This window comes from Pezoporus flaviventris, unplaced genomic scaffold (genome assembly GCF_033815535.1).
Source record: "Pezoporus flaviventris isolate CSIRO_AGI_PZ_B2104156 unplaced genomic scaffold, CSIRO_AGI_Pfla_v1 ptg000007l, whole genome shotgun sequence".
NCBI lineage: Eukaryota > Metazoa > Chordata > Aves > Psittaciformes > Psittacidae > Pezoporus > Pezoporus flaviventris.
The window spans coordinates 38,175,321-38,192,733 of NW_026892555.1; the positions used below are offsets into that span (position 1 = coordinate 38,175,321).

The 17,413-nt window shown below is 39.1% G+C and overlaps 1 long non-coding RNA gene across 1 annotated transcript; it reads right to left on the reverse strand.

The window, feature by feature from the left end:
• Positions 1 to 347: 347 nt before the first annotated feature.
• LOC133266815 (uncharacterized) lies at positions 348 to 17,413 on the reverse strand. The gene is made up of 3 exons (XR_009742527.1): positions 16,711 to 17,413; positions 14,035 to 14,179; positions 348 to 2,436 (listed from the first exon to the last, which is right to left on the reverse strand). It is a non-coding gene; the product is annotated as an uncharacterized LOC133266815 (long non-coding RNA).

A 17,413-nucleotide genomic window follows, 5' to 3' on the forward strand; every position in this document is an offset into this window, starting at 1 on the left:
TTTTGAGGAAATGTCACGGCCATTCACTTCAGGGCCATGGTCAGCACCACATTCCCTCAGAGAATATTAACAAATGTTGTTTATATTATAATAATATATTAATAAATATATATTATATTTATTCACCTAAACACTACAGAATCTACATATTTATATATCAAGTAAGCCAAATTTCTGCCGCAGTGTTCTTAATGAGGTATAGAGGAAGAGCGAGGCTACAAAGCTCAGCAGTTTGCCAAAGTAGGTTCCTACTTTCTATATGTCTAGACTCCTGAAGTGAAAGCCTTCATGTGGGGTTAGGCAGGTAAGCACTCAGTGCAATCGCAGGGCAGGTCAGGTGTCTCAGAACAGCTTTCACAGCAGTCAGCAACCTAAGAGAGTTTGGGTAGGTACCAGGAGGAAGAACTGAAGTCCTGCCCATTTCCTGCCCTGTGGCATGCGGATCCATGTTGTCAGGAGACATTCACCAACTACCCTGCGTTTTCTCCAAACCGCTTTCTAAAAGCAGTAGGGAGGGACCAATCCCTTTTCTCAGGTGACAGCAGCAGCAGCAATCTTCTGGCCAGAAAGTGTAAAACCTGTGCTCATTTCCTGCCATTTCCAAAGAGGACACCGACCCATTTTCACACCCCACAGCACAGTGTCCCAACCGCAGAACTAGAAGATTTCCCCCAATAGAAGTAGTAGAGATGATGCCCCTGAAGAGAAGCTCTAGCTCTGAAGTAGTTTGTGTAAAATGTGCAGGTGTCCTTGCGATTAGACAGCATTATCACAATATCTGACTACTGTGATTATCTTGGAAATTATGCTACACTCAGAATCTAATCCAAATTTCTACCTGTATCTAATTTTCCCTTCCTAAATTGTACATAATTCAGTGTAATCTTCCTTTTCAATATTCAGTCTGAACACTTTTATCAGTTTTGGCCAAAAAAGCAGAACTTTTCAAGTGATCCTTTCCAACATTTCTGACAATAAAACATTTACTAAAGCAATGTGGTATGTACCTGAGTGATTTAGAGAAGACTGTGTTATTGTCCAACTGTGCTTTGAACAGCTAGGCTTCATAATAGTACAGACAAATAGCTGAGGAGAATACAGGCTTTTATAATACTATGAACACAATATTCAGAAAACAGAAATTACAAAAGAATCTTCTTTTATTCCAACAACTTGTGTTTAGCTGAAATTCATATTTGATGGGACTAGATAACTAGCATCAAGTCCTTAATGTAACTGCTCAAAACACCATTATGCTTTTGCTATCCAAAGATTATATGTTGTGATAACCAGATACAGACACTGAGAAAAGAAAATAAATTCTTATAAAACACTTTCTGGAACTAGTAACTAAATAAAAATACAACAGAAGTATAAAGATAAAAGTAAAGGAGATTTAAAGGTAGTTTTTTTCTCAGAAAGGGCCTGTCCACTGAATCTAAATCATCTCCCAAGCTATGGTTAATGAAAAGTTATTAGGAAAAATGTTGTCAGGGCACTAAGTCTGGTAAGGGCATCTAAGGCCCACTGGTGCATCCGGAGTGCATGCTGATAAATATGAAGTAAGTATTTTGTTGTGTGTGAGGTTGTTCTGCTCTTAGGCTGTCTGAATAAGGCTGCCTCTGGTGCTACTAACTCGATAGACCTTAGCGTGCCATCTACAGTCCTGCTGAAGAGCAATACTAAGTAAAGTCACGCAGTCTTGTTTAACTGGACTCAAAGATTCTGTAAAGAGAAGATACCACTGTGAACACTTAACTTGTTTTCCTGCCTCTATTGTACAAACCTACCCAATTTACACTCTGATGCAGGTGCAGGCACAGTCCTAAGTGCTGAGCCATGAGCAGATGGCATAGGAGAGTTCACTCCAGAACTAATTGCTTATCCCAAGCAAATCTAACAGCTCCTGGCTCTGAGAGGCTGTCTGTGTTCAGAAGGTACAAAAATGGTGGCTTTTCATCTCCTGCCAGACAGTGAAATAAATATGCTGGACTGGAAGGAAAAATGTTGTGGGGAGGATTTGACTCAGAGATCAGCATCTAGATATTGCCCTTAAGGACTTCACTGTGCTGGCTCCTGCCTGTAATGAAAAACACTTTAAAGAACATGCGATCTTAACTGAGATATTTCCAGATGACTTCACCACAGATTTCAGTAAGCAATTCAAGTGTTTAACTACTATGGAATGTACGTATCCTCAATGCTGGATCTTTTTACATGTTCACATCCAGACTAAAGAACCCTTTATTCTGGCCAATCTCCCCCCTGCAGTCAGCTGTAGACTGTGAGCAAAAGCATCCTCCTACCTGCTTCTTGTTGAGCTAAACAGGGCCTCTGCATTCCCTCTCTTTCTCTCCAAGGTATGTTTGCTTGTCCTGTTGTATCCGTCATGACTGTTTCCTGAACCCCTTCCAAATTGTGAACATTTTCCTCAGGCTGCAGAGAAAACAGTAACACAGGATTGTGGTAACAGATTCGTGCCAAATGTAGAGGGAGTACAAAATTTCAGTTCTTAAGATCACTCTGTTTACGGTCCAAGGATCACATCAGCACCACAGCCCACTGACACACAATAAGCACTTGTACTTACCTGAGCTATTTCCTCACAACTTGGTGACCCCCTTTGCACGAAGGGGGATAACTTAGAATCACAGAATCATAGCATAGTTCGGGTTGGAAAGGACCTTAAGATCATCTAGTTCCAACCCCCCTGCCATAGGCAGACACACCTCACACTAAACCATGTTACCCAAGGCTCTGCCCAACCCAGCCTTGAACACCGCCAGGGATGGAGCATTCACAACCTCCCTGGCCAACCCATTCCAGTGTTTCTCCACCCTAACAGTAATGAGATTCTTCCTTATATCCAATATAAACTTTCCCTGTTTAAGTTTTAACCCATTACCCCTAGTCCTATCACTACAGTCCCTAATGAAGAGTCCCTCCCCAGCATCCCTATAGGCCCCCTTCAGATACTGGAAGGCTGCTATGAGGTCTCCATGCAGCCTTCTCTTCTCCAGGCTGAACAGCCCCAACTTGAATGACATTATATGTGACTGTCTGAAAAAAATTGCTTACACTGAGCAGCTCACCCATTCCTCTTTATCACTCACCTTTCCCACAGTCTCCATCACCTGAAAACCCAGCTGGCAATGATAGAAGTATGAAGAGACATTCAAGGACAGGCTCGATGTGGTACTGAGCAACCCGATCTAGTTCAAGATTTCCCTGCTCATTGCAGGGGGGTGGATTAGATGACCTTTGAAGGTCCCTTCCAACCCAGACTATTCTATGATTCTATGAAATGGTTCCAGATCTGCTTCCAGTGGGAAGAAATAACTGCCCAACACATTCTCAATTTTTGTAAGGACTTCATAGTAAGCTTTCTATCAGTTATATATGCCACGCTTCTTTTTATCATTCTAGCTTTCACCCTGAAGGTTGTGCTGAATCCTGTCAAAAACTTCAAAAAGTCAAGCATCATTATGTTTATCACCCAGCTTCACTAAAAGAAACCCTATCAGGTTGGTCAGACAGGACCCATTTTCCATCTGTGCATTGCCATTAACTAGATTAGTACTATATTACCACTTAAAGGAAGGAACTGTAGCACAGAACTATATTAGTACTTCAGTTTTCTTATTATGTGTCAGCTGTTTATTATTTAAAACAGAAAACCCCTGTTTTAGGTTGATAGGCCTGTAATTGCCTTGACTATTCCTCTTACCTATTATAATACAATGGTAACTTTTTTTAATGTCTAATGGAATTTTTTGGTGCTCTGAGACTGATTAAATTTCAGCATTAATGTTCATTGAGTTCCTTTGCCAGCTCTTTCAAAACTCGTGGGTACAGGATGACCAGATTGCTGATTTGAAAATATCTTCTTCCACAGCTGTTCTCTAACATATTCTTTAGTTACAACTGGAGAGCACATATATGACATTGACATATTCTACCCTATACGCTGTACATACATACAAATAGAAACATTTCCCTTTGCTACACTACCGTTGGACAATTTAACACTTTTTTCATTAATAAACTCCAGAAAGAGTTCTATTATTCTTTAATTTGTGTTTGTTTAAAAAATCCACAGTTGTGATTGATATTTATTACCAGCAATTTCTCTTTTCTCCCAATGAACAGAGGGACAATTTTAATCCTCTCTTTAAGCAAGTTTGAATGAGTTAGGCTTTTCTATTTCACTTGGGAAGTGTAGCTTCTGGGCTATTTCACACAATGTTCACAAGCATTTGGGATTAATAATTCACATCAATTATTTGTTACCACTTTTTTCACAAATCTTTGGTGATTACTTAGTTCCTTATTTCTGGCTTCCTCAAGCTTGTACATTTACATAGTTGTGCAATATAACAAAGAGTGTAATATGACAAATTACAGGGATTGGGATCAGTTTACTGACCCTAAAATGACAAGGATTTGGAGGGAGTCATGAAGGCAAATAGAAGTATCTTATGTTCAAAGTAATAAAAAAAAGTGGAGCTAGTGCACCTATGCAAGAGGTGTGTATTTGAAATGCTGTGTCAAGAAAGTAGTTTTATCACTCTGACTAGGTATTAGTTGATCAGATATACCTACAGCAAAAGAACTGAATGCAGCTGACTGCCTTTTCAGAACTGAAAATGATCTTCAATAAAACTCTACAAAATAACTCCCAACTCAGTACTGAGATTGCCTCTGGGAAGAGGTCATCTAGTCATTATGTGATCCAACTATTAGTGTAGAACGTTTGCTCACTGTAAAGAAGGCATTATGGCTATCTCATCATCTTTTGTCATGATCAACCCATGGGATACACAAATTTTAAAGGGATTGCAGTTTCTTTGTGCTGTAAAACCTGCTGGGCCACTGACACCTGTTCCTAGATGCCATATGTTGGCCAAGAAAAGAAATTTCAGAAATTCTATACTTTTCTGAGTCCTCAAAATGCCAATTTTTATCACTGATTTTGTTCAGATTTACAGTTATACTTTAATTTTCAGTTACATTTTATCATTGTCCCCTGCTTTACGCAATCATCTTCATCAGCAATGATAGTTTCCAAGCTCTATTAGTAAATACATTAGGAAGTGTAGAAGTAGAGGAATGAACAACCAGCAGTTTATATGCAACTGAAGTAGGTCTATTGATTTCAATTGAATGCATACTCTCACTTAGCTGGGGATCTGACCCGTTGCTACAGCAAATGGTAGTATTTATACTACTATAATGATATTGTTCATCAACTATATGTTTTACAGTTCTTCTATAGCAAATCTGCTGACAACACCAAGCTGTATGGTTGACAGACTGGAGGCAAAGGTTGCCATCCAGAGGGACCTTGAGAGGATTGAAAGGTGGGCCAACATGAACCTCATGAGGTTCAACAAGGCCAAGTGCAAGGTCCGGCACCTGGGTTGGGGCAAACTCAACTATAAAAACAGTCTGGGCAGGGAATGGATTGGGATCAGCCTTGACGAGAAAGACTTGGGGGTGTTGGTTGACAAAAAGCTTAACATGAGTCAGCAATGTGTGCCTGCGGCCCAGAAAGCCAAACTTATACTGGGCTCCATGAAAAGGAGCTACTATGAGGGTGGTGAGACAGGTTTCCCAGAGAAAGCTGTGGATGTCCTATCCCTGGAAGCGCTCAAGGCCAGTCTGGATGGGGCTTTAAGCAGCCCGGTCTAGCTTGGATTTATATTAATGGATGCTCCCATTAACTTCAGTAGTGCAGGGTTAGATGCCAGTGTGAGACAAGAAAATGAAGAGCACTGGACTGCCTGTGAAACTTTAAATATATGTTTAGGTCTCTGCCTAACCAGCAAAGCCTTGCAGGACATGTGAGCATTGCTGACTTCATTTGAAGAGTGGTGGAATAAGAGTACAAACACTCCAAATACGCCAAGGATCACATTTTGGCAAAGAGATCTGGTTCACACTGTGAAAGAGCTAAGAATGGAGTATGCCAAAGAATGAGGACACAAGGAGCCTGTTTGCTGAACATACAAATGCTGGAAAGAGGAGGTGACAGCTAAGGTAGTCATTAAGAGTGTAGATCAGGAGCAGCACTCACTGGAAAAACAGAGTTCACAGGACAGCAAGTAGTACTCCCTGCTCTGCTTGATGCAGGTGTGTTACCTCCTATATGGCTAATTAAATAAAAGAGATCCCATAGAGGGCTTTGCTGTAAGAAAAGGTCAGATTTCTGAAATGAAAAATGTAATGATTTTAATGACCTGTGGGGATGGACTGGAATTAAGTAGTGAGAGCAGCAGTGAGCCATGCTGGTGGAGGAAAGGCCGGTGTAAATCCTGCACTCACCAGGATCAGCAGCAGCACCCTGCTACCTACAGCGATGCAAGAGGAGGACTGTCCAGAATTGAGACATTAGAATTAAAGGATGAGTAAAAAAGTACTGATTATCCACCTGTGATTATGAAGCTTTTTAACTGGTCTGGAGTCTTGGAGTCTGTGAGACTTGTCTGACAGGCTATTTCAGGCTATGCAGGACTTCTCTATGGTGCCTTTTGCAGAATGGGATTATCATACAATCCCAGAGTCTAGATTCATCTCTTACATACTTTGACTTTGGATTCATTGCAGATCTGACATATTTTTTATTAGGACTGCTTGCATGAGGATTTAAGATAGTGTTTGTAATAGTGTTCATAAAACTTGTTATTTTCTATGATTGTTATCAACTTATTCATTAGGTTTTACATTTTTATGTATTCTTTTATGGCTTTATCTTATAAAATGAGCACTGAAATGTAGTGATATTAATATAAACCTATGACAAGCACACAGTTTTTCATTATTCCAAATATAAGAAGAGGTTATATGGTGTAATTAATGGCAGTTAAATGAAGAACAAATTCAAGGAAATGTTATTTCATGCAAAATATGGGATTTACAGCCCCAAGAGACCTTTTGAATGAAATAGTGAGTTGAGTGATTGGATTTTAAAAAGAGCTTGATAATTATGTGACCATTAGCATTTATAATTACACTAAGATAATTAAGTATAATGAAACCTCATGCTTCTTGGTATAAACCGATTACTTACAGAAGTCAGGAAGGAATATGCTTTAGGAAATCAGCATTTCACTCAGCATTTCACAACTAGCCAGGTGTATTTTGGTTTTATTATGCAGAGACTCTTCTTTTTTAAAACTTTTCCAATCAGACAACAAACACATCTGTATGCAGCATGAAAATTGAATGGGGTAGCCATCTATTTTACTCTAGAATACCCTATCTCCTTACCAGTTTAAGATAATAAAGTTTCACTGTCTATCTGTAAAACCCTTTATAAGTTTTCAAAATTGACTATTCAAAATTGCCACAGAGGAAATCCTATTTGGAGATATGTCAGTAACCTTATCTGCTACATCACCTTCTTGTTGCTCTTTCACAACCAGGAATTTCATTGATGGACACTGTAGTCTCAGAAGCCAGATGTGTTTTTCAAAGGAAATGTCACTGATCTAATAGAAGGCAAGCTTTTGACAGAAGACGAAAAGTTGCATTATGAATACTTTTAATCTAGACAAGACTTAAAAGGTTCTTCTTAATAAAAATAAGTGTGAATCAGAGATATGTCGCTGTTGTTTACAAAGTCAAAAATCTGTGTTAACGCATTGCATAATCTGGTTCTTATTTATGCATTCATTTTAAATAAGAAATTTACAACATTTTGCTGGTGAATATTTTTGCCTACAAGTGGTGTGCCTGATTTATATAACCCTGTATGTTGCATAGATATTTAGAGTACCACAAAGTGAATATGGCTTGGCTGAAATACCATTCTGTTTTGGCTGTGTTTGGCATTTGCTTTCACATCATGCGGTCACAAAGAACAAACCTGATATAGCCCAGGTATTTCTGGCCCATTTGGTCCATTAGGTGAGAAGTAGCACTATTTTCCACAGATCGAGATAGAAATATATAGCCATCTGTTGTTCTGAAAGAGACTGCATTTAACTACTGAAGTTTAAAAATTAACTGGAAGTCAACAGGCATGGCATATATTCCTGGTTCAAAGAAAGACTTTCCTTGTTGGCAAGTTATGCAATACTTTAGTATGTTGCTTTCTGTGGCTGTAAAACAATGATAGAAGCATTTATTTCAACCACTCTGGAACTCCAAAGATTTATAAAGATCCTTGAGAGCCATCTGTCAAATGTTTAAAGGATAATGCTTAGGCATTATACTATACTATTCATACAGTATGAACATCTGCAGATCGATACCTATTCATCTGCACATTTACTAATACAGGGATAGCCAAAGAGTTTTTCAGGTCAAAGGACAATCTGAGTTATTTCAAAAAATAATTAAATGCAAGAACCTTTTGCACAAGCAAGGTACACAAAAGAAACACCTCATTATATCACTCGCTAGTTGAAGTTTTTGCTTTCGCTTTTTTCCAAGCAGAGGCTGACACAGAGCACGAGGCTATACACTGCATACAAATGTATATATGTACATATATATGGACAGGCATACTGAACTGTTCTAAGAGCTGAAAGGAAAAGTTACATTCCCATAACAATGGACCACCATAGTAGTTTATTCCTGTAACTAGAGCTAAAGTACCAGTAACTGGGCAGATTTCCTACTTCATTTGCAATGGCTATAGAAAACCACAGCTCAGATTTCACTTCCCTTGTGCCCTTCTGGAATTGCTCTTATCCAGTGAACATCCTGTAGCTCTATTGGTTGAGCCTTATCCAAGCAATCGCTTACCTAGTCTGCAGCCTGAGGAGAGGTTCACCTACACCAAATTGATGTCATATGCATACTGACGGGATCAGCTTTTGAGGGTCTTGTTTAGGGCCTGAGAACATTCCTATATTTACCTGCCTGTATATCTATCTAACAGACTTCTACAATTCATATCACTGTAATACCTCTAACTTTGTAACACCTGAGCAAACATCCAACTCTAATTTCTATGTGCTCTTGAAGAAAAGGGGATCTGCAACCATTTTCATAGGTCCAATCATCAATGGTGTCAGAGCAGCTGATGGGCTAGCAACAGCTGAGATGGACTTCCCTTGTTCCTAAGGAAAAAATCTGTTACTCTGCAGCCATGAAATAGTGTTTTCTAGTTCTCATAAAGTCCCTTAGAAGTTTCAGAAAAGTAACGTACTACTGAAGTATCAACACACAGAATCTTAAAAGACTCATTTCTTGTTAAGCTGTCTCAGCTTCAGCCTACCAACTGAACCAGCCCAGCTTGGGTTATATTTCACTCACTTTTCCAAAATCCACTACTGCTGAGTCCGGGATTATCCCCGTCTAAAAATTCAGTCCTCCTGTGTCTGAAGGTGAAATTTGGTTTAGCAGCAGGAAGGTGTTAACACAACCGCATTGTGGAGATTAACATTACAGTAAATCCTCAAAAGAACCAGAAATATCCAACACACTCAAGATATCTATTTTTGATGAAAGCTTCAAGAAAGTAATAAAAGAATAGTAGGTCAGTTATTAATTTTTCTTGGAACACCAACAAGTGCTTGGCAAGAAGCAACATGTCTGCAATATAATTTTTTACTTTTTATTTAATAAGAATCTCCATATATCATTTACTTTCTCTTACTCAAGCTCAGTATTTATTATTTCACCTGCTTTGAACTAGGAACTGTGATCTCATTAATAAAAGGTTAGAAATAGTGTTTAGCTTCATCGTAGTTCCTGTAAGTATCCCTGTACCAGAACTGAAAAAAGAGCATGTGATACACAGCAGCAGCATTTGTGGTGATTCACAACTTATGCCCCTCCCACGTCAAAAGACCTATAACTACCCATACACACGAGTGAGAAAGGGTAGAAGGGCTCCCCTTTTTCTGTGCTCAGGTCCTAACAGGGGACACAGCTGCTATCCTGGCACCTTTGAGCAGTTAAGATGTTCCTGGTTGTACTTGCTAGCCTGCAAAGAGAGTAAGAGCACAGAAGGTGGTAGCATCACCCTCTAACTGGCCAGGTTCTCCAAGCAAATAGCCACTATGCCAAAAAAAATGCTGTGTCCACCACACGTGTCTAAAATGCATCAGCTCTTCCAGCGTGACAGCATGGCAACATGACAGTATGATTAAATGACTATCTTTACTCATATTAGCTTTAATGTAATGAAAGCTAAGGTAAAAAGAGTAGTGATACCTGATGAGGGTTTGCAACATGAGCAACTCAGCAAAGGAAGAGCTCATTTCAGACAAGAGTCTATGTCATATCTTATGAAGTGTGGTCTCCCTTTTTCTGCTAACAAGTCCTGTGCTGCTACCCCCCTACAGTGCTGTCTGCTCAGCTTCTTGGAAATATCTAGTTCTCATAAAGCATACTTACTCCTTCACTATGCTAACAACAACATAAGCAGTTTTAGTATATACTACTGTCTCTGGTGAGTTGATGTGTGTAATGTCCCACAACACTAATGGTGAGTCTGGAAGCATTTCAAGAGAGTCTGAAAATCTTTTAAAGAACCTGTGGCTCCATCATCTTTCCAGTCATTTGAAATAATCCCATTTAAAATCCAGTTGCTTAAAACTAAACCACCAGAAAAAATATACTAGATGTAAATGGATATATTGCTCAGAAAAATAGTGAGCAACTGATAGAAAATACATGATTTAATAAGGGATATGCTGTCTGTTGTATTAATCTTTGATCCATACGGTTAAAACAAAACAAAACATTTGTGTCTGTTAGCTACAGACTGTTTAGCCCACACTGGCCACACTAGAGAAGAGGTTCATGCTGTAGAATTACTACCTTTTCTATTTAATCTGTCAGAGCTACAAGAAGTAGATTGGAGAGGAAAAGATCGTGCATCAACTGCTAGACAGCAGCCCAAACAAATAGCTGTGCAAAGTGAAGTGGACCTGCTCACCTCAGGTTTCAGACACATATTTCATTGGTATCTAAACTTCATCAGTTTATGAATACACAGTCATCCAGTTTGAAAATTTTCCAATCTGAGCTTAAAGGTTTCACATTAATACTTCTGTTACTGCAAGAAATCAAAGCAGCAAAGAAATAAACCCCTTTTCCCTAAAGCCTCCCGCAGAGCTGTCATTGCTGCTTCACACAGCAACAAACCAAACTAAGATGTGTTTGGAACCACTGACTTAAAATCCGAAGTATGTGCACTCAAGTATGGGTGCTAGTCATGCATGTGCATAATCATGTTAAAACTGCGAACCCATGAGCCTAAGCTCAGACTCAAATCACAGTTCTCTGAAATGACTCGGACAACATAGGGAAGAGCTTTTCCTGATAGCTTCTACCTCTTCTACATCTTATCCTCATATAGTGTGTTGGGGGATGAAGAAGAGAAATATGATTAAGGTATTTCAAGCCTGACATGAATATTTTTCCAGTGGAGAGGGTTTTGATAATGTAGGCTTGTGGACTGAATTTGGAATTTGCTTTGCTTCTGTAATTGGGCTTCTAATGCCAGCGAAAGAATCAAGGCCTGAGACGCAAACTAAAAATACATTTCAAGGGAATGCACACATCTGTGGTACGGTAAAACTATTAGGTTACTGAATGCCTGTTTTGAATTACATCAAGTCACCTGAAGACCATATGGCTAATGGAAATTTTTTAAGCTAACATTTACTGCCTTGCACAGTACCAGGAAAGTTTGTTTTGTTATTTTAGCTAAACCTATATATGTAAACTCAAACGTTTTCAACTTCTTGTAATCAATAGCTGAAGGCCAAATGCAACCTGCTACAAATGCATAATCTGCAGAACAGCGAGCCGTCTTCTAGTGAAGAAGCATGTCTGCATTTTTAGAAGTGGGATGAATAAAGAACCAGTCACCTAATCCCTAGACAGTGTCACCGATTCTTCTCAGAATCACTAGGGGAACCAGGACTAAGAATCTTAGAAGTAGATGCTGAACTGACGACTCAGGATTCTAACTTTAGGAGCCAATATTTGAAAATACTGACCTATATGTCTGTCCCTATGAGGAGAAAGCTCTAGCAAGCTTAATTTCCCCATGCACTTTCCCATGTACATCCCACAGTGTTTGAGGGTTGCAGATGGAGAGAGCTGACAGCAGTCCTAAAAGCAGTTTTCTTGCAAAGTGGCATAAGATCTTTGATAAAATGTCAAACAGAATTTAATCATTTTCTAAGCACATTCCCACATATACATGCAACAATTAGTGAAATTACTGCCCAAATCAGTTGTTTAACACAGCTAGTGAGCCTTTGCCTTTGTCCTTACACTGGCAGAATACAACTTTGGCTCTGTATTAATGTCAACACCATTTCGTCAGACTAGCACGGTGGGGAGCAGTCCCAAAGTCTCAGTTTTTTTCCTGATTCCTAAGAAAATCTGACCCTTTTAGACTAGGATGTCCGTCATGATATAAACTAATTTAAAGTTTGCATTGTATCTCAGGCCATTCTGAATATATATTTCTCATTGCTGGGATGTTTTGTGCCTCTCCTGGCCCAGGATTTGTAATGTTTGTTCACCGCTGCTTGAAGTTGGTTTTCTGTAGTGAGTTTTGAGTAGTCTGTCTCAAGAATATTTACTCTCAATAACTGATCACGAATCTGTAAGTGCTGTAGTGCACATCTCAACACTAAATACACATTTAAGGCAATAGGAATTGATGGGCATAGGTAAATAATGGCTACCTGGACATACAATTGTACCTAATGCTTTCAAAAATAGCCATTTTTTACTTCCAAGATGCTTTTCCTGTTTTCTGCCTTTCTAACTTCTACAAGAGAGAAACAGCACTGGTCTCTCAGAGCTACCACTTAGTTTATTATTCATATTCTTGCTTCATCCCAGTGAGAAAAGAGGACCCTCCCCAGATGGAAAAGGCTGCATTATGCATTCTGTCTAATAAAACATGGGGTTTTATGTTCTGGTTTGTTAGGAGTAACACAGCTTATCAATGAGCTGCACTAGTCTAAAATTGAGGACAGTTTTTTAAAGAATCATTATTCAAAAGAATTACTGTAATGAAAAACACATGCCAGACAGATTTATACTTTGATATTTTAGTTTATTTCTATATCTTTACATTAATTTCCTAAATACCTAAAACATGTATAGGATAAAGGCCTTTCCTATGCTTGTACCTGCTATGTTTTCTGAGGTGGCCTTTCAGTGCGCAGCAGTATGTTGCTCTCCAGCACAAACATTCATTATTTGAACCTGATACTGCAGTTGCTGTGACTATGGCTGTAGTGCAAAAAATACACCTGTTCAGGGACCATCCTCTGGCCCTGAAGCAAAGATCTGGCCTGATGCTGTCTGCACTAGGTACCACCTGTCCTTCAGGTGTCCTTAAGGTCCAGCATGGTATCCCTGAGACTCTAACATATAATTATCATTATAATATGTGCTCAAAATGTCCACAGCAATACATAAGTGAATCACAGCTTATAAAAACAGTGATTTTGTAGCATGGAAATAAAATTAGGGTTGCCTTGGGTTTGATATGCTGACATGTTTGAGGTACAAAATCTGCTAGTACAGTTTTGGAGAACTGAAAAAGGTAGAGTGAGGCAAGTCTTGTCATTCTTGTTCATACCACCCTTTTGGGAATGGTCCTTAATGCTCCCAAACCCAAAATCTGAATCTGATCATTATGGCAGAGCATGCTAGTTGGCACAGAAGAAATCATGCCAGTAAGCTACTGAGTAATCAAGCAACGCAGATGATCAGAGTATATGTTTCCTCCACAATGCCTGTTACATAGCCAGGTTAAACACTTCCATGACTTCCAATGGTTGAAGTGTGCAGGACTCAGGTGTGTTATGTTTATCTGGGTAAATACATCTGCTGTTCAGTTTTCCACCTGAGACCATTAATTTTGATTTAATTATTCCTGATTTCTACTGCTGACTGAAAAGTCAAAACTCCCATTTTGTAATACTTAACCCATGATAATAGGAAAATCACCCCTTTTTCCAGCTCTGAGTTATGGGGCTGCATATTGCCTCATAGACATGTCCAAACCTGCAATCCATAGCCTGGCAGGTCAATTCATCTTACCTGTATAACATTTCCAGGGATATATTCTTTAGAGAGCCTTTGTGCCCGTCTACCCTCAGGCATGGTCTCTTCTGGGACCCCATAGCCTTCAATAAGGCTGGTAGGTGGGGCTGCAGAGGAGGGGATCCCTCAGTAGGCAGAGCAGCTGCAAATGTTGAGAGGATGGTTATCATCAAGGTTTTCTACCATCAACACACACAACCGTAACTGCACTTTGTTAAAGACTAGGTCTTTCCAAAATTACACACATTATTCAGGGCTGGAATTAAGAGATTAAAAGGAAAATGAACAGTTAGCAAAGACGGGAAGGGAAATCTTAGCTTCTGTTACCACACTTAGCTGCTGAGGGAAGACAGCTAAATTAAGTCTGACTTCTTGAGCAGATGATCATGCACACAGCTGTTAATTTGGGATGAAGGAATGCACTTCGCATGAACTCCAAAGCTGTCTTTAATTACTTTTTTAAAACTTTTTGATTAATTTTTTTTTTTTTTTTAGAATTCACAACATGTTTCTGTTTCTTTCAGAGAACAATATAAGCACTTTTCAGTGGCCAAAACCAATATGCCTAAATTCCACTGGATTTTAAGCAAAGACTGCACAGACCAATGGATAAAGTGTCTGCCTTGTATTTCAAAGTGCAAAGTTCAAATTTAGTAGGTACTTGTATTTTTAAATTTTAACTGGCCAGATTCTCAGTTTGGGTAAACCAGCAAAGCTCTACTGATGTTAAGGGAACTACGCTAAGCTGCATTAGCTTAGTATCTGGCTTCACAACTTTTTTTCCCTTTGTATTGAATTCCACCTTCAGTAGTCATGCACTAATAATTCATTTGAAGGCTGTAACTAAGTGGGTTTTTTTTTTTCTTTTATTATAAGTAAAAATATAGTCTATGAATTTGTGAAAATGAGCAGGATCTGTGAAGGAAAGGTTGGAGGCATAAAAAGATACTAAAGCTGGACTTCCCCAATTCAGACTTTTACTGAAGTCGGTGGAAACATTGACAGAGTAGAGAATGAGCAAAATCATATGGACAGAGTGTCTTCTGTCTCTGCAATGCAGAAGAGGATGCAATGATCTCCTTCCCTATTTTACACTCAAACACAAGGCTGTTCAGAATTAGAAGGTGACAGCAACATGATTTTTGCCATCAATCTCAATGTCTACAGCTTCCAATACCAGCCTGAGGCTACACCAGACTCCCTGATCTGCCTATTCCCTAACTGTTAACACCCATGAACAGCTTTCACTGCCAATCCCTTTGCCATCCGCTTCCTTGAATTTAATGTTTGTTAAATTCTTGTGTTTAATTGTATTTAATGTCTGCATCTAACAAGCTATGCAAAATCCTGTGTATTCTGTGGGAGCAATTGCTGGGGCCAGGTTTGCTGAACGGATGAGCTGCAAAATTGAGCCTTGCTAAGGCTGTCCCTCAAGAATCAATATGAACCTATCCAGTGAGACCAAGATTTTATCTTTTAGTTCTATTATGAAGCTTTGATGAGCACATCCTAGCCTGTAACTAAAACTGTTTGCAATGAAGAGTTAGTTATGCATCTGTCAGATGTATAAAACTTAGCATATATGGGTGTACATAACTCTAAGCGAGATGACAGAACTGAACACAGCAGAGCTGTGGGTCTGCCCTGTTAGGTAGCTAATGGCTATTCAGTGCTAAAAGAGACAAGTAGTGGAGTGAATGGACATGAGAGGTCTCCTTAGGAGTCTTCAAGTGTGTTTCTGGTGTCACAGCAATCCCTGTATCTTATTCAATTTTATTCAGGTAGAAATGCAGTGCAAATCTATCTGAATAAGGACCATGAGGTTCCATGAAGACACAGAGGGGCAAGGCAGGGGGCCCTTGGGCACAAAGGCAGCCCTTAGCCAGGCAGATCCATTGAGTCTCCCTGTGTCCATCTTTCTGAAAGTCCCTCTAGTAGTCCTTTCAGCAAATGCTAGATTTTTTATTCAAAGCTTTACAGAATGATTAATCTTGCAATGTTTTTAAAACCCTTTAGAAATTGATAAAACAAGAAATAACTCAATTTACACTGTGTAATCAAAAGACAATTTGGAAAATGATCACAGTCCAGCAACATAAGGGTATTTTCTGAGCTAGATACCAGCAACAATAATCAAGCCTTCACACGTAATTGAAATGATGACTTTTTTTGCCAGGCTTATAATAAGTTAGGCCTTGTGTTATGTGATTACAGTACATGTATGAGAAACATAAATACCCTATGACATAATAATTGAAAACTTATATGACAGTGTGTGAGACTGAAAGGATGACCTCTTGAGCTTTTTCCCATTTCTTGTCTTTGCTTCTCTGGCAGTGAGTTTGCATGTCTGAATTTCATCTTGAGATCCTATGCTTTTACTTATAATGTAAAAACTAGATGTGCACCTAAATTACAGACCTTCATCTATTATTTTTGAGATCTTCATATTCATTTCTATATTTCCATATAGTTTTCAAATAGCATTGGACTGGTACTGCACAGATCAGTGTGATTTTTTCACATGGTTTAAATTAGCTTAGCTCACATTTATCCAACTTCATGAACAGATTCAGTTTGTTGTAGTTGGATTAAATTTAGTAAGTACATAATCAGATAGGCACGAAAACAAGGTATTTTTAAGCCAAGAAAGACAAATTTGTCCTCACTTACCTCCTGTGGAAAGCCATTAGTAGAAAGGAGGGCAGAAATTGGCTTTGTGTACTGTGGAAGTCACTGCAATGCTTTGGCCAATCACTTTTCTCCAGCTTAGCATGGTTAAGGATGCACAAGGTGACAAGTCCAACCAAAATTTTGACAATGGATTCACTGGCTGGCAAGTTGCAATTCTTCCATTTAATTGAAGCCATTGCAAAGTCCACAAGACTCCCAGAAAGCACCATACTTCGCAGAAGTTGCAGAATCATCGGAGATAGGAAATTATGAGAATATGGGAAAGTGAAGTCCATCATGACCTTCTGCAGCAGTTAGAAAATGACAACGTGAGGCTCAAGGGAGACCTTATTGCACTTTACAACTACGTGAAAGGAGGTTGTAGCAAGGTAGGTGTTGGTCTCTTCTGCCAAGTAACAGGTCATAGAATGAGAGGAAATGGCCTCAAGTTGCACCAGAGGAGGTTTAGATTGGATATTAGGAAACATCCCTTCACCAAAAGGTGTGTCAATCATTGACAGGCTGCCCAGGAATGTGGTGGAGTCCCCATCCCCGGAGGTATTTAAAAGATGTATAAATGTGGTAGTTAGGGACATGGTTTAGTGGTGGCCATGGCAGTGTTAGGTTAGCTGGACTCGATCTTAAAGGTCTTTTCCAAACTAAATGATTCTATGATTAAAAAAAAAAAAAAAAAGAAAGAAAA